Raw genomic sequence first — 12,502 nt, 5'->3', positions numbered from 1 at the left:
CCAGTAGTCTACTTTATGTCTCTGTGAATTTGCCTATTCTGGACATTTCATAAAAATGAAATCATGTAATATGTGGCCTTTTTTTTCTGATTATTCCACTTAGCATAATGTTTTCAAAATTTATCCATTACATAGCATGAATCAATAATCCATTCCTTTTTAAGGCTGAATAATATTTTATTGTATGGATATACCACGTTTTGTTTATCTGTTCATCAGTTGATGTACATTTGAATTGTTTACACTTTTTAAACTATTATGAATAATGCTATTGTGAACATTTGTGTGCAAGCTTTTGTGTGGACATATGTTTTCAATTATTTTGTTTATATTTTTTATTATATTCATCCCAGTGAGTGTTAAGTGGTTTTGATGCATTTCCCTAATGACTAATGATGCTGAGCATCTTTTCTTGTGTTCATTGGCCATTTATGTACGTTCTTTGAAGAAATTTCTAGTTAAATCCTTTGTTGGGGTTATTTTTAAAAGGCCCTCTCTTCACTGAGATTAAAAAGTATTCTCATGATTTCTTCTAATACTGTTATGATTTTACTTTTACATTGTAAAACTTTGATCTATCTGAGATTTATTAGAGTATGGTGTTAGGTGAAGATGCAACCTTACTTTTTTACATATGATTACTCCTTTGTCCCACAACCATTTATTGAATGATCAACCTTTTCTTCCCACTGAGAAGTCATATTTTCTTCCCAAATGAAATGTAATATATATCACATATTGAATTATTGTATTGTAGGGTATATTTATAGATGTCCTGTTCTGTTCCATTGATCAATCTGTCCAAAGAATGTATATAGTTTTTAAAAACTCATTTTCATTACTTAAGCAATCTGAACAATTAGTTGTTGAAAGCAAGAAAGTTGGCAACATGAGCTTTAGTCATGTATTTAAATTCATAGATATTTAACTAAATTCCTTGCAGTGTATGCTGAATTATGCAATGAATGAATTATGAAGAAGTGGGAGGGTCTTGGAGGAGTGGGAAGATTATATTTTTATCAGTAATACTTTCTCCAGTTATATAATTTGAATCTATTAATTCCCAGAGTGAAACATGAGAAGAGAAATAGTAATTGTGATAGAATTAAAGAATGAAAGAATTTTTCCCTGTGATATTTTGATGAAAATGTCATTGATAAGCAGAATGACAAGGGATCATTTCAGTTTTTGAATGATTAGGAATAAGCCTGTATTTATTAGTTTTGCCACCAGGTGGTGAAGGTATATCTTGAAAGCAAAGGATTTACAATTCAGTGATTGCATCTCAGCTAGTTGCATAGATGGTTTAGATGAATAAGTAGACTAAGTTGACATTTGAGATTATGGTAAAAGGACTTCTCATGTATCATTGCCTTTTATGTTCAAATTTGATATTTATTCCCAAATGTTTATCTCTGAGATCTCTGTGTATCAGACTTGAATTTACAAATGCAAGTTTTGCAGTCTTACCTTTTGTTCCACAAATACTTCAAAATAAAACTGTTCAGAATGTAAGTGTATACTGTCTCCCAAAATAGCAGCTCCCTTTTCATTCCCTAGCCCAGCTGATTGTACCATCAATCATCCTGCTGCCCAAGTAAAGACAAGGTATCATTTTCTAATCCTCTTTCTCTTGACTTTTCATATTATATTTATTTATGTTTTTGGTCAATTCCATCTCTGTAATATCTCTTATATTCAACTCCTCCTTTCTCCTAGGGATATTGTTCTAGCCCTTGTTTAGGCATTAACTTTTCTTGTTTCCTTTCTGGCTTCCTGCTTCTCAGCTTTGTTTGTTTCTCTTCATATTCTACTTTGTTTCCAGAATCATGATTTTTAAGTACAGATATGATGAAGTGATTCATTTGCTCACTTTTGATGCCTCTTCATTTTGTACTTAAAATTCAAATCCTTAGCTTTCTAATGTAAACGAACATTTATTGAGTACCTGCAATGTTCCAGGCTTTCTGGGAAAAAAAATTAAGGCATTTAATTTTAATTTTCATAAAGCTGTTAAAAGGTAGCATTTAAGATACCATTTTAAAACTGAAATAATTTCTCAAGATTCCAAAATTAGAGGTAGAGTTTCAGTTGAAATATAGGTTTTTCTGACTCAAAAGCCTGTCATTCTACTTTTTAAGGCTCACTATCTGTCCTTTTTCACCTCATCTCCCACCTTTTTTCCCCGTTTCCCAACATACAATCTAGCTCCAGTAGATAACTGAGTTAAAAAACAAAACAAAACGTTTCATTCTTAAAATCTAAAGTATTTGCTCATGCTGTTCCTCTTACATAGAATTCTATTCTAGCTATGCATGTATTCATTCAACAAATATGTTGATTGTGTGTCAGACATATTTCTAGGTAGCAGTGAACAAAATAGATAAAATTCCTTCCGGAGATTACTTTTTAGATGGGAAAGACAAAGAAATAAGAAATAACTAGTTTGCGGCGTAACTTCAGGCCTGTGCATTTGACTGTACAGGCTGTACAGAGCAGACCTCCAGGGGGCGCCGTTCACTCAGATATGAGAAGCACGACCTGGAGTTCCTCACCTTTGAGATCCTGGTGACAAGTATATGGAGGAAAATAATACAGGGGAGGAGGGATAAGCTATTGCGGGGGGAGTGAGCAATTTTAAATAGAGGGTTAGAGGAGGGCTTGTTTAACCCTGAGTGAAGACTTGAAGGAGGTGAAGTCAGTTATATGGGTATCTGAGGGAAGGCACTTCATCCAGGCAGAGAAATAGCACATGCCAGGATCTTTAAGTGAGGGTGTGCCTGGGCATGTCCGCATAAATTGCTTAAATCTTACTTTTAATTCAAAGCCCATCTCAGGTATCCTTATTTACAGGAGCCCCTCCTGTATTTTTTCCAGCAAGAATTATATTTTCACTTATAAAGGATACCCTTATTAAAGCACTTAACACTGTTTGACATTCAGTACACTTGTTGTCAATGTTTATTTGCCACTTACTGAATTTTGAAGAACCTGAGGGCATACTGTCTTTTACATCTTGTGTCCATGTATACCTTGTTCAGTTTCTAGAGATAGTAGGCACTCATTGTGTGTTAATTGAATTGGAATGAATTGAAATAAATTGAGTCACTGAAAAGACTAGTAGATAACCAGTTATCTTTTCCATACCTTTTACCTGTTACAATTATCCTGTGTTAACAAAAACTGAATTTATTTAAAGAATCCAGTAATTTTCTTTGCCTCTTAACTTCATTTTTCTCTCTGATGTCTATGTAAAAACATTTTAATACGCATAAAAGAATTGGAGTATTGGTTGCTACGTAAAAGACTGATCTCTAGTGTTGTTGGTTCTTAGAAACTATGGTGATGATGGAGCATTTTAAGTGCTTCAGCATATTAAAAAAAATTCTCATGCCTATTTTCTTTGACTTGCCACATTTTAGCTTTACTTTAAACAATTTGCTTTAAATATCTTGCAGTTTTTTATATTCTTCTATCTATTTTTGGGACAGGATGACCAGTTTGTCATGGCCTATCCTGGCTTATACATGTTGTCATAGCATAATTATTAAAAGCACCTTTTTCACTCTCACAAATATCCTGATGTGGACAATAAACTACGTGGTCTTCCTATTCTTCTCAAAGGCTTTCTATGTGATATCTAGTATACAATGCAGCACAGTTCTTGTTAGACTGATTGAAAGTTCCCAATGCAACTACTGTATATTGCAACAAATATTACTTTAAGGTGCTTAGTCTACCCTACTTATTGAGTGTATATACTTTATGTATAACACTAGTATATGTGGAGAAATACAAAGACAGCAGAAGATGCTCTTTGCCATAAGATTGTATGATCTAATAAGTAAGTCAGGATTAATGATGTAGTTATATAAACATAAATATTTAAAACTGGCAAATACAACTTAGCAAAATATAACTTAGAAATATATAAAAGTAGTCAGAGAATTAAATGAATAATTTATTGTTTTTCACTGAATATATACAAATATCTATTATTTTAATGTTTTTTATTCAAATTCATACTTGCCCATAAAGAATTTTGTAAAATATTAACCAGAGTATATGAAAATAAAATACAATTAAATTTTTAAAAACTGGAATTATGTGAGACATTGCATGTGATATATTGCACATTTATACCTCACTGTTATGAACTAAATTGTACTCCCCACCCCAAAAATTCATATGTTGAAGTCCTAACTCCCAGTACTTCGGAATGTGACTGTTTTTGGTGATAGGCCCTTTAAAAAGGTAATTAAGTTTAAATGAGGTCATTAGGGTGGTCCGTAATCCAATCTGAATGGTGTCCTTATAAGAAGAGGAAATTTGGAGAAATAAAAGAGATACTAGGAATGCATGCTCACAGAATATGGGGCATGTGAAGACACAGGGAGAAGGTGATCATCTGCAAGCCCAGGAGGCCTCAGAAGAAACCAAACCTGCCAGCATCTTGAGCTTGAACTTCCAATCTCCAGAACTGCAAGAAAATTAATTTCTGTCGTTTAAACCACCCAGTTGGTGGTATTTTGTTTAAATGAATACATTTAAATGATAGAACCAAATAGGGTGGTTTGGGAGAGATTTTTGTAGATTTATTAAAATTTCAACAAAAATTTAATGATGGAATTTTAAAGGCAGAAGATACAGAATGGTATAAATATAGGAGTAAAGCAAGTTTGTGTAGTGTACATGTTCCTAGATTATCAGTATGTCTTCTGCTACCTTTATTTTATTTTATTTTGGTTCTCGGATGCAGTGAGTTTTGTTACTCATACTTATCAATTATGACACTTTGGTGATCTATGTAGGGCCCTTCTGTTGTGTTTTTTCCCCAAATAAATATTTGCATAATATGCAATGTTGCTTGTGTATATGTGTGTTTTAATTTACAGATGTGATATAGTGCTTTAGGTCTCACATTTTAAAAGATTTATTAATGTCAGAATATCAGTGTATCACTCCAGACTGTTTTTATTATACTCGGTGGTGGACAATAATGGCTTCCAAAAATGTCTACTTTCTTATTCCTGGAACCTGTGAATAATTTACCTTACATGGTGAAAGAGACTTTACAGATGAGATTAGGATTATAGACCTTGAGGTAGAAAGATTATTTTAGATTATCTATGTGGACCCAATCTAATCACATGAATCCTTAAAAGTGGAGAACCTTTCCTGGCTGGATCAAAGAGATGAGATACAAGAAAGAGAAGAGATTAAAAGCAGCAGAGAGACTCGACTTGCCATTGTTGAGTTTGAAGATGGAGGAGGGGTGCCGTGAATCAAAGAATTTGGTGGCCTCTGGAAGCTAGGAACCACCCTCAGTTTATAGCCAGCAAGAAAGTGGGACATTGGTGCTACAATCACAAGAAATTAAATTCTGCCAACAACTTGAATGAGCAAAAAATGGATTCTCCCCTAGAACCTCCAAAAAGGAATACAGCAGATACCTGGATTTTAGTCCAGTGATACTTCTATCAGACTTTTGACCTACAGAACTGTAAGACAAGAAACTGGGGTTTTAAACCACTAACTTAGTGGCAATTTACTACAACAACAGAAAACCTGTAATACTCCCTAGTGTGTATCTACTGTATTTTATTTGACATTCTACTAGTGATGGACAATCTAGGCTATGTCAGAACTCCTTATTACTACAAAAAGTAAGTCAGTGAACATCTTTGTGCATGTCTCATTATGGATCTATGTAAGACTTTCTCTGTAGTTTATATATCTATGTGTGTAATTAATGTGACATGGGGTATATATATTTTATTTTACTAATTTTGTTCTCAAGAATAGCTTTGTTTATATTTCTACATGGAGTGCTTGAAGATTTATTTCACATGTCATTACTAATATTTGACATTATTAAGACTTTTGCTTTTTGCCATTCTGGTGGATATGAGGGGATATTTTTGTTTTAATTTGCAATTTCCTGGTTACAGTGAAGCCATATACATATTAACTGTTTGAGTTGTCATTACTGTGAATTGTTCATTTGTATCATTTTCCCAATTCAAGAAAAATTAGCTCCCCATCATTTTTGTCTACTGTTTTCTTTGTTGAGCAGACATTTTTATTTTGATGAAGTAAAATTCATTACTTTTTTAACTTTATAGTTTGTGTTCTTTAAATCATGATTAAGAAATTAGTCTTCAAAATCCCTAGAAATACTTTTACGCCTTCTACTATTAGCTTCATAGTTTTACCTTTCTTATGTATGTCTTAAATCAATATGGTGAAGTATGAATTCAAGTTTATTTTTCCCATATAATGAGCCATTGTTTCCAGCAGCAGCTTTTAAACAACTCATTCCTACACCACTGGTTTTGATACTACCTCTGTTTATAACAGGCCTGGGATGAATCATTTGGGAAGTACCCTTTGGAGGATTAAAGGGGAAAAAGGGTGAGACTAAGGAGCAACTAGATTGGTTTTATCTGATACTGAAGCTTAAGGAGAAAGAATAGTCTTTTCAAAGCTCATTCAAGATCTAGCCGCTCACTAGAGTTAAAAAAAAAAATAGGAAGTTGGAGTCAAAACTTTAAATAATGATAAAGATACATTTTCCTATGTCATATCTTTACTTGTGCAATAATTCAGGCATTTAAATTTATCAATTTAGAATAACATCAATTCAGCATCATGGTGGAGCCTTTGGATGTTTTTATCATTTATACTGAAGCATCTGCACTCATATTCTCTTCCTTCTTGGTTGTTACTGTAGATAAACAATCTCTGCTCTAATTGTGCATAGAAGCTACCTATTTTTATTTACTTAAGGACATAGCTCCTGCAATTCTCTGAAATAGTTAAAATTATGGTATTGGGTAAGGGATATTTAAATATTTACAAAAATAATCATAGTTTAAGTTTTCAAGCTAAATGATATGGAAAGCTGAATAATTTGAATTATTTTCATAATTTAAAATTCTATTTTATATTGGGGATTGGATACTGTATATTTGTTTAAAGTAGTAATACTACTTACAGAAGGTAAAATTTTAAATCTTTTTCATGGTCAAATATGTGAGGCAGCATAGATTAAAGTTGTGGATCTCAAACTTTTTGGTCTTGGGCCTCTTTACAATCTTAAAAATAATTGAGTACTTCAAAGAGATTTTGTTTATGTGCATTATATTTATTAATATTTACCATATTAAAAATGAGAACAGAAAAATCTTTAATATATGTTTATTAATTAATTTTAAAATAAAAGTAAACTCACTGAATGATAACTAGCCATATGTAGTAGACAGAATTCTAAATTGACCTACAATGAGTCTTACTCTCTTCCTTTGAGTATGTATGGAAACTGTGACTTGCTTCTAGCTAGTAGAGTATGTTGAAGATGATAGTATAGTCCATTACATTATGGAAGACTATATCTTAGATTGGAGCAAGAGATTCTTCTGTTGGCTTTGAAGAAGTAAACCACCATGTTGTAAAAGAGCTATGAGAGGGTCACATGGCAGGGATCTCCAGGAGCTGAGTAGCACCTGGCTGATGGCCAGCAAGAAGGTGGAGATCTTAATGCGCAGAGCTACAAGGAACTGAATTCTGGCAACAATCACATGAGCTTGGAAAAGGATCCTGAGGTCTAGAAAAAAACATGGTCTGGCCAACATCTTGATTACAGCCTGTGAGACACTGAGCAGAGGATCCATACAAACCACACTTAGACTCCTGACCTATAGAAACTGTAAGATAATAAATGTATGCTTTTTTAAGCCACCAAAATTGTGATTTGTTTTGCAGCAATAGAAAACCAATTCAGCATATTTTTTTTTTAAAAGAGCAAAGAAAAATTTAGTGAGAAAAGTGGCATTATTTTACATTTTTGGGAAATTCCTTTAATGTCTGATTTAGTAGAAGACACCTTCTGTATTCAAAATCTTGAGATATCACACATAATTTAGCCTCTGGAAAACTCCACTGTATACCCACGAGAGAATGAGAGTCACAGAGGCAAATAACTTTTTAATATTATGAATATTGGTTTGACCCTGCAGATCCTCTGAAAGGGAATTAAGGACCCTACTGAGGTCACTGGATTACACTTTTGAGAACTGCTGGATTTGAGATTAAATTTTAAGTAGTCTCTTCCTCCACCACTGGTAGAGCATCTAATTGTATATGGACAAGATTATTTATATAAGCTTACCTAAAATATATGGAACTCTCAGCTTCCTTGCCTAATTTTCACTTGATTTCTGCTTTCGTCCTTGAGTTTGTCTATGTGGTTTATTTCTTCGGCTCCTCATGATAAACCAATGCAAAAGATCCTCATTGACTCTAGTTTCTATGGGGAATAGATAGGAGTATGTTTAGTATGTAGTGGATTGGGACAGAGTTTTCCTTGAAATGATCCTGGCATCTTTTGACTGTAGCATTTACCTGCTAAGGTGCTGTACCCATTGAGAGATCTAGTTTAAGACTCAGGAATTTTTAAACTGTATTTTTTCACTTGTAAGAAATTTATAGAAATTGTCTCAGTTTAAAAAAATTATGTGCATCCATTTTTATGTATGTGTTTGTAATACTTAATGATGATACTAGTACCTATTTCTTTTAAATGTTTTTGTTTTAATTTTGTGTGATCTTGTTTATCCTCAGGAGTCCTGAAGAATGAATTTGTCCCAGTTATCTCAGGATAGCTCAGTAAATGAAAAATTGATGTTGTCCTAAGATGCAGTTTATTAAGAACATTTATATAGGATCACATGGATTTCTTCTTTATAATCTGTGGCCATTCTAGTTTTTTCAAACAATTAAGACAGCAAAAATAAGTAGTATAGAGAATCAAAATTGTTTTTACCGATGATCTACTTTTTATTTCTGTGACATATACCTGAGAGTTGCTTGTATATATTATGTGGCACAGTTGCAAGTTTTCATGTATGATTTAGAACTCTTTGTCTGGAAAGAAGGTCTTTCAAGGTTGGTTTGAAGGTTATTGGTTGAATAGTTCTCACTGTACTTACTTAATTACACAGTGCTTGAACTGGAAAATTAAACTTTAAGATGACCTCCACCCTCCCAATGATGCAATCCCCTTCCATTTTTTTCTTTTTATTTCTTCCTTCATTATATTTACACCTAAGCATTTTTGTCTATTTCTTAGATGTTAGTTTTTAATGTATTTTTCTCATTAATATTTTCAAATTCTTATTCTTTTCTATTTATCCAATCTCTTTAACCACTTTAGTGTTCCTTCTTTTTGCGTAAGACTTGATTTGTGTTGACAGAGTAAGTTAACATATTTTAGTTACATCTCTCATAAAAAGCTTATAATATTTTTCTTACAACCAAGATGGCAAGACTACAGAGTGTACGGAATCAAAATTGTTGTGATGCGAACTAATTGTTTTTAACTTTTGTGAAATATATCGGAAACTCACATATAAATTGCTAGACATAGTTGAACGTTTTAGCCTGTGGTTTAAAATCCCTCTCTGGAAAGTGATAAGAAAACTGTTTCTTCTGGTTGAATTTGCTTAATAAAATTAGACTCATGAGGGTGGGGAGGATTATAAAGATTTGATTTTTGTCCTTGCGGTATTTTCCCTTCCTGACTGTGCTTAGTGTTCTCTCAGAAAATATGAGCTTTGGGAGTTATGTTGCTGCCCAGGGTGTTAAGTTGGTCTTTTTATTTGTATTTTCTTTTCTTTTCTTTTTTTTTTCTGACTGACAAGGGGATCGTAACCCTCGGCATGGTGTGGTCTGCACCTCGCTCAGCCAGTGAGCGCACCGGCCATTTAAAACTGTAATGTTAACTTACATTTTAAATGTGAATGTTCATAAGAAGTTGTTGAATGACCAAGACATGGTAGTACTATGTAAGGAGCACTGGACTGTGAATCAGGAGACCTGGATGTTGGTTCTAACTTTGTCACCAACCATTTGGACAGAAAAACCTTGGGTGAAACAATGCATCTCACCTCCTTTCTGTAAAATGAGGGGGTTTAGATTCTATTTTAAATGTGGTAGGATATCACTGTAGGGTTTATTCATGGAAAGGACGTGATATTATTTATTTATTTTTGTATGGTCATTCTGTTGTTTTGGAAAATGGATTGTAGGGGATAAGATTCATGCAGAGAGAAGACAAGAGGCTAATGAAGTAGTTCGTGAGAGATGTTGGTATCTCAAACTAGAATTGTAGTAGTAAGATGGAAAGTGGTGATGGATTTGTGTTCCCTTTTGAAGGTAGAGTTGATAGAACCTACTAACAGATTGGATATGTCTGGTGGAACATGAAAGAGAGATATCAAAGAACTCCTAGATAAATCGTGGTGTTGTTCTAAGGAAAAACTGGCGAGGAACAGGTTTAGGTGAGGAAATCAGGAATTCTGTTTGGCTGTGTTGTGTTCGAGATGCCATTTTGACTTCCATTTTGGGATGCCAAATTGACAGATGGTTAAATGAGTCTGAAGTTTTAGGGGAAGATAAGGGCAAAAAATATAAGGTGTAGAAGATATTTTAAGCCACAGGACTTAAGTCAACTAGGGAGAGCCTATAGATAAAAGAACAGAAGGGGATCACAACATAGCCACATCAGAGCCTTGGACATTCCCAACATTTATAGATCTAAAGGGAAGAGGAAGAACCACCAAAACACTAAGGAAAAATTGCCACTGAGCAAGAGGAAAATGAGGACAAAGTGTCTCAGGAATGAAGTGTAAAATGGTTTAAGAATCACAGACAACATAGCATTAGTGTCAAATGCTACTGGGAAGTCATGTTAAGAGAACAGAATTGTCTGTTGAATTTGGCAGCATGAAAGTCATTGGTGAGAGCAATATCAATAGAGTACTAAAGATGGAAACTTGATTAATATAGACTGAGGAGAACGTGAAAAGAGAAAGTGGACATAGCAACCATAGACAACCTCTTCAAGAAATTTTGTTGTGAAGAGGAGCAGAAAAATAAAGTAGAACCTGGAAGGGAATGTGGGGTCAAGGGAGGTTCTTTTAAGATGGAAAATAATATAGTAATAAAATGACTGGAGACTTCATTTACACATGAAATAAACACAATTTACTTATTACAAATACCATTAGAACCAAGGGACTTCTAAAATAGACTCAATAATAAATAAACTAGGTTATTTTAGGAAGTAGCTGGTATGAAAAAAGGTAAACTAAATGTAAAATTGATAGAATGGGTCTTGTTTACATTATACTTTCTTCTGTTTTCTATTTTCAAATTTGGTGTTTAATCAATACCTTCATTCACAAATAGCTGGGATGTCTGGTTATTCTCATCTCTGTCCATTTCTAAGGACCAGGCAAATTGTATTTTTTAAATTGGTATGATTGGATCAAAGTACAGGTAGATTTGCATGAGTTTATTTGCATAAGGTCTTCTGTTTGGGCTGAATAAAGACCAAGCATTTTGTTTGCCTACCTTTCACCACAAGAGTAAAAGTGGTTAATTAAAGAAACTGAGATTTCTGTTCTCAGACCATTTTCATAGACTAGATCTGGAAATGAGTGATTTCAGGCCAAGAAAGCTATTTTCAGGAGAATTGTTTTGAAGCATAGGGTTACAAGCAGCAGTTCTTCAAATTCTAGATGACAGAATACATAATACAGAGTTGATCATACCACTCTCCCTAAATAACTGTCTTTTATTGGCTTCTAGGCTACCACATTCTTCTGATTTTCCTCTTACCTCTGTGGCTTCTCCTCCTTGTCTCCTTCACTGGCTTCTCCTTACTTACTTGATGACTTAATGTGGAACTTAGCTCCTTGGTACTCTGTCTTAGACCCCTTCTTCTTCTTTTTTTCTTTTTTTTGGCAGCTGACTGGTAAGGGGATCTGAACCTTTGACCTTGCTGTTACCAGCACCACACTCATCCAAGTGAGACTTTTTCTCATTTTGAATTTCTTCTCTGGGTTATCTCATCCATTTGCTTGGTTGAATTCTTTACTATCATGCTGATGCTTCCTGAACTCTCTTCTGAGAACTCTCTTCTGAACTCCAGAGTGACATATTCAGTTGCTTCCTTATCTGACTTTTTAGCTATCTTGCATGCATCTCAAATTCAACAACTCCTCATCCTCCCCTTCCTTCTCCCTCATACTGCTCCTCCTTTAGCATTTTCTATCTCAGCAAATATTAAAACTTTCTGCTTGGTTACTTAAGAAGGAAATCTGAGAGTCATTTTTGACTCCTCTCTTGACCTTTATACACCACCTCCACCCCTGTGGCCAATCGATCACTAAGTCCTGTTTAGTCAACATGTACTTTTTTAGTCTGTTCCTTTTTCTCCATTTTACTGCGACCACTTTAATCGAAGCCAACTAATATCTTGTTTGGAATATTGCATTAGCTTTCTAATTGATCTCCCTGCATTCACATGTAGAAAGATAGTATTTTCTCTTCTGTGTTTTTTCTTAACTCCCGAATCTTCTCCATTCTGATTACTAGGGCTTGATACATCTGTTGACTCAGAGGAGGAAGGTTGTTGAAGCAAACCACAGAATTATTC

General features: G+C 34.0%; 1 protein-coding gene across 22 annotated transcripts in view; it reads left to right on the top strand.

The window, feature by feature from the left end:
- RIMS2 (regulating synaptic membrane exocytosis 2) overlaps nt 1-12,502 on the top strand; it is a 637,189-nt gene that overhangs the window by 214,420 nt on the left and 410,267 nt on the right. The window lies entirely within an intron of this gene.

The sequence above is a fragment of the Cynocephalus volans genome, chromosome 15, assembly GCF_027409185.1.
Source record: "Cynocephalus volans isolate mCynVol1 chromosome 15, mCynVol1.pri, whole genome shotgun sequence".
Lineage (NCBI taxonomy): Eukaryota > Metazoa > Chordata > Mammalia > Dermoptera > Cynocephalidae > Cynocephalus > Cynocephalus volans.
This window is presented reverse-complemented; position numbering and strand designations above follow the sequence as displayed.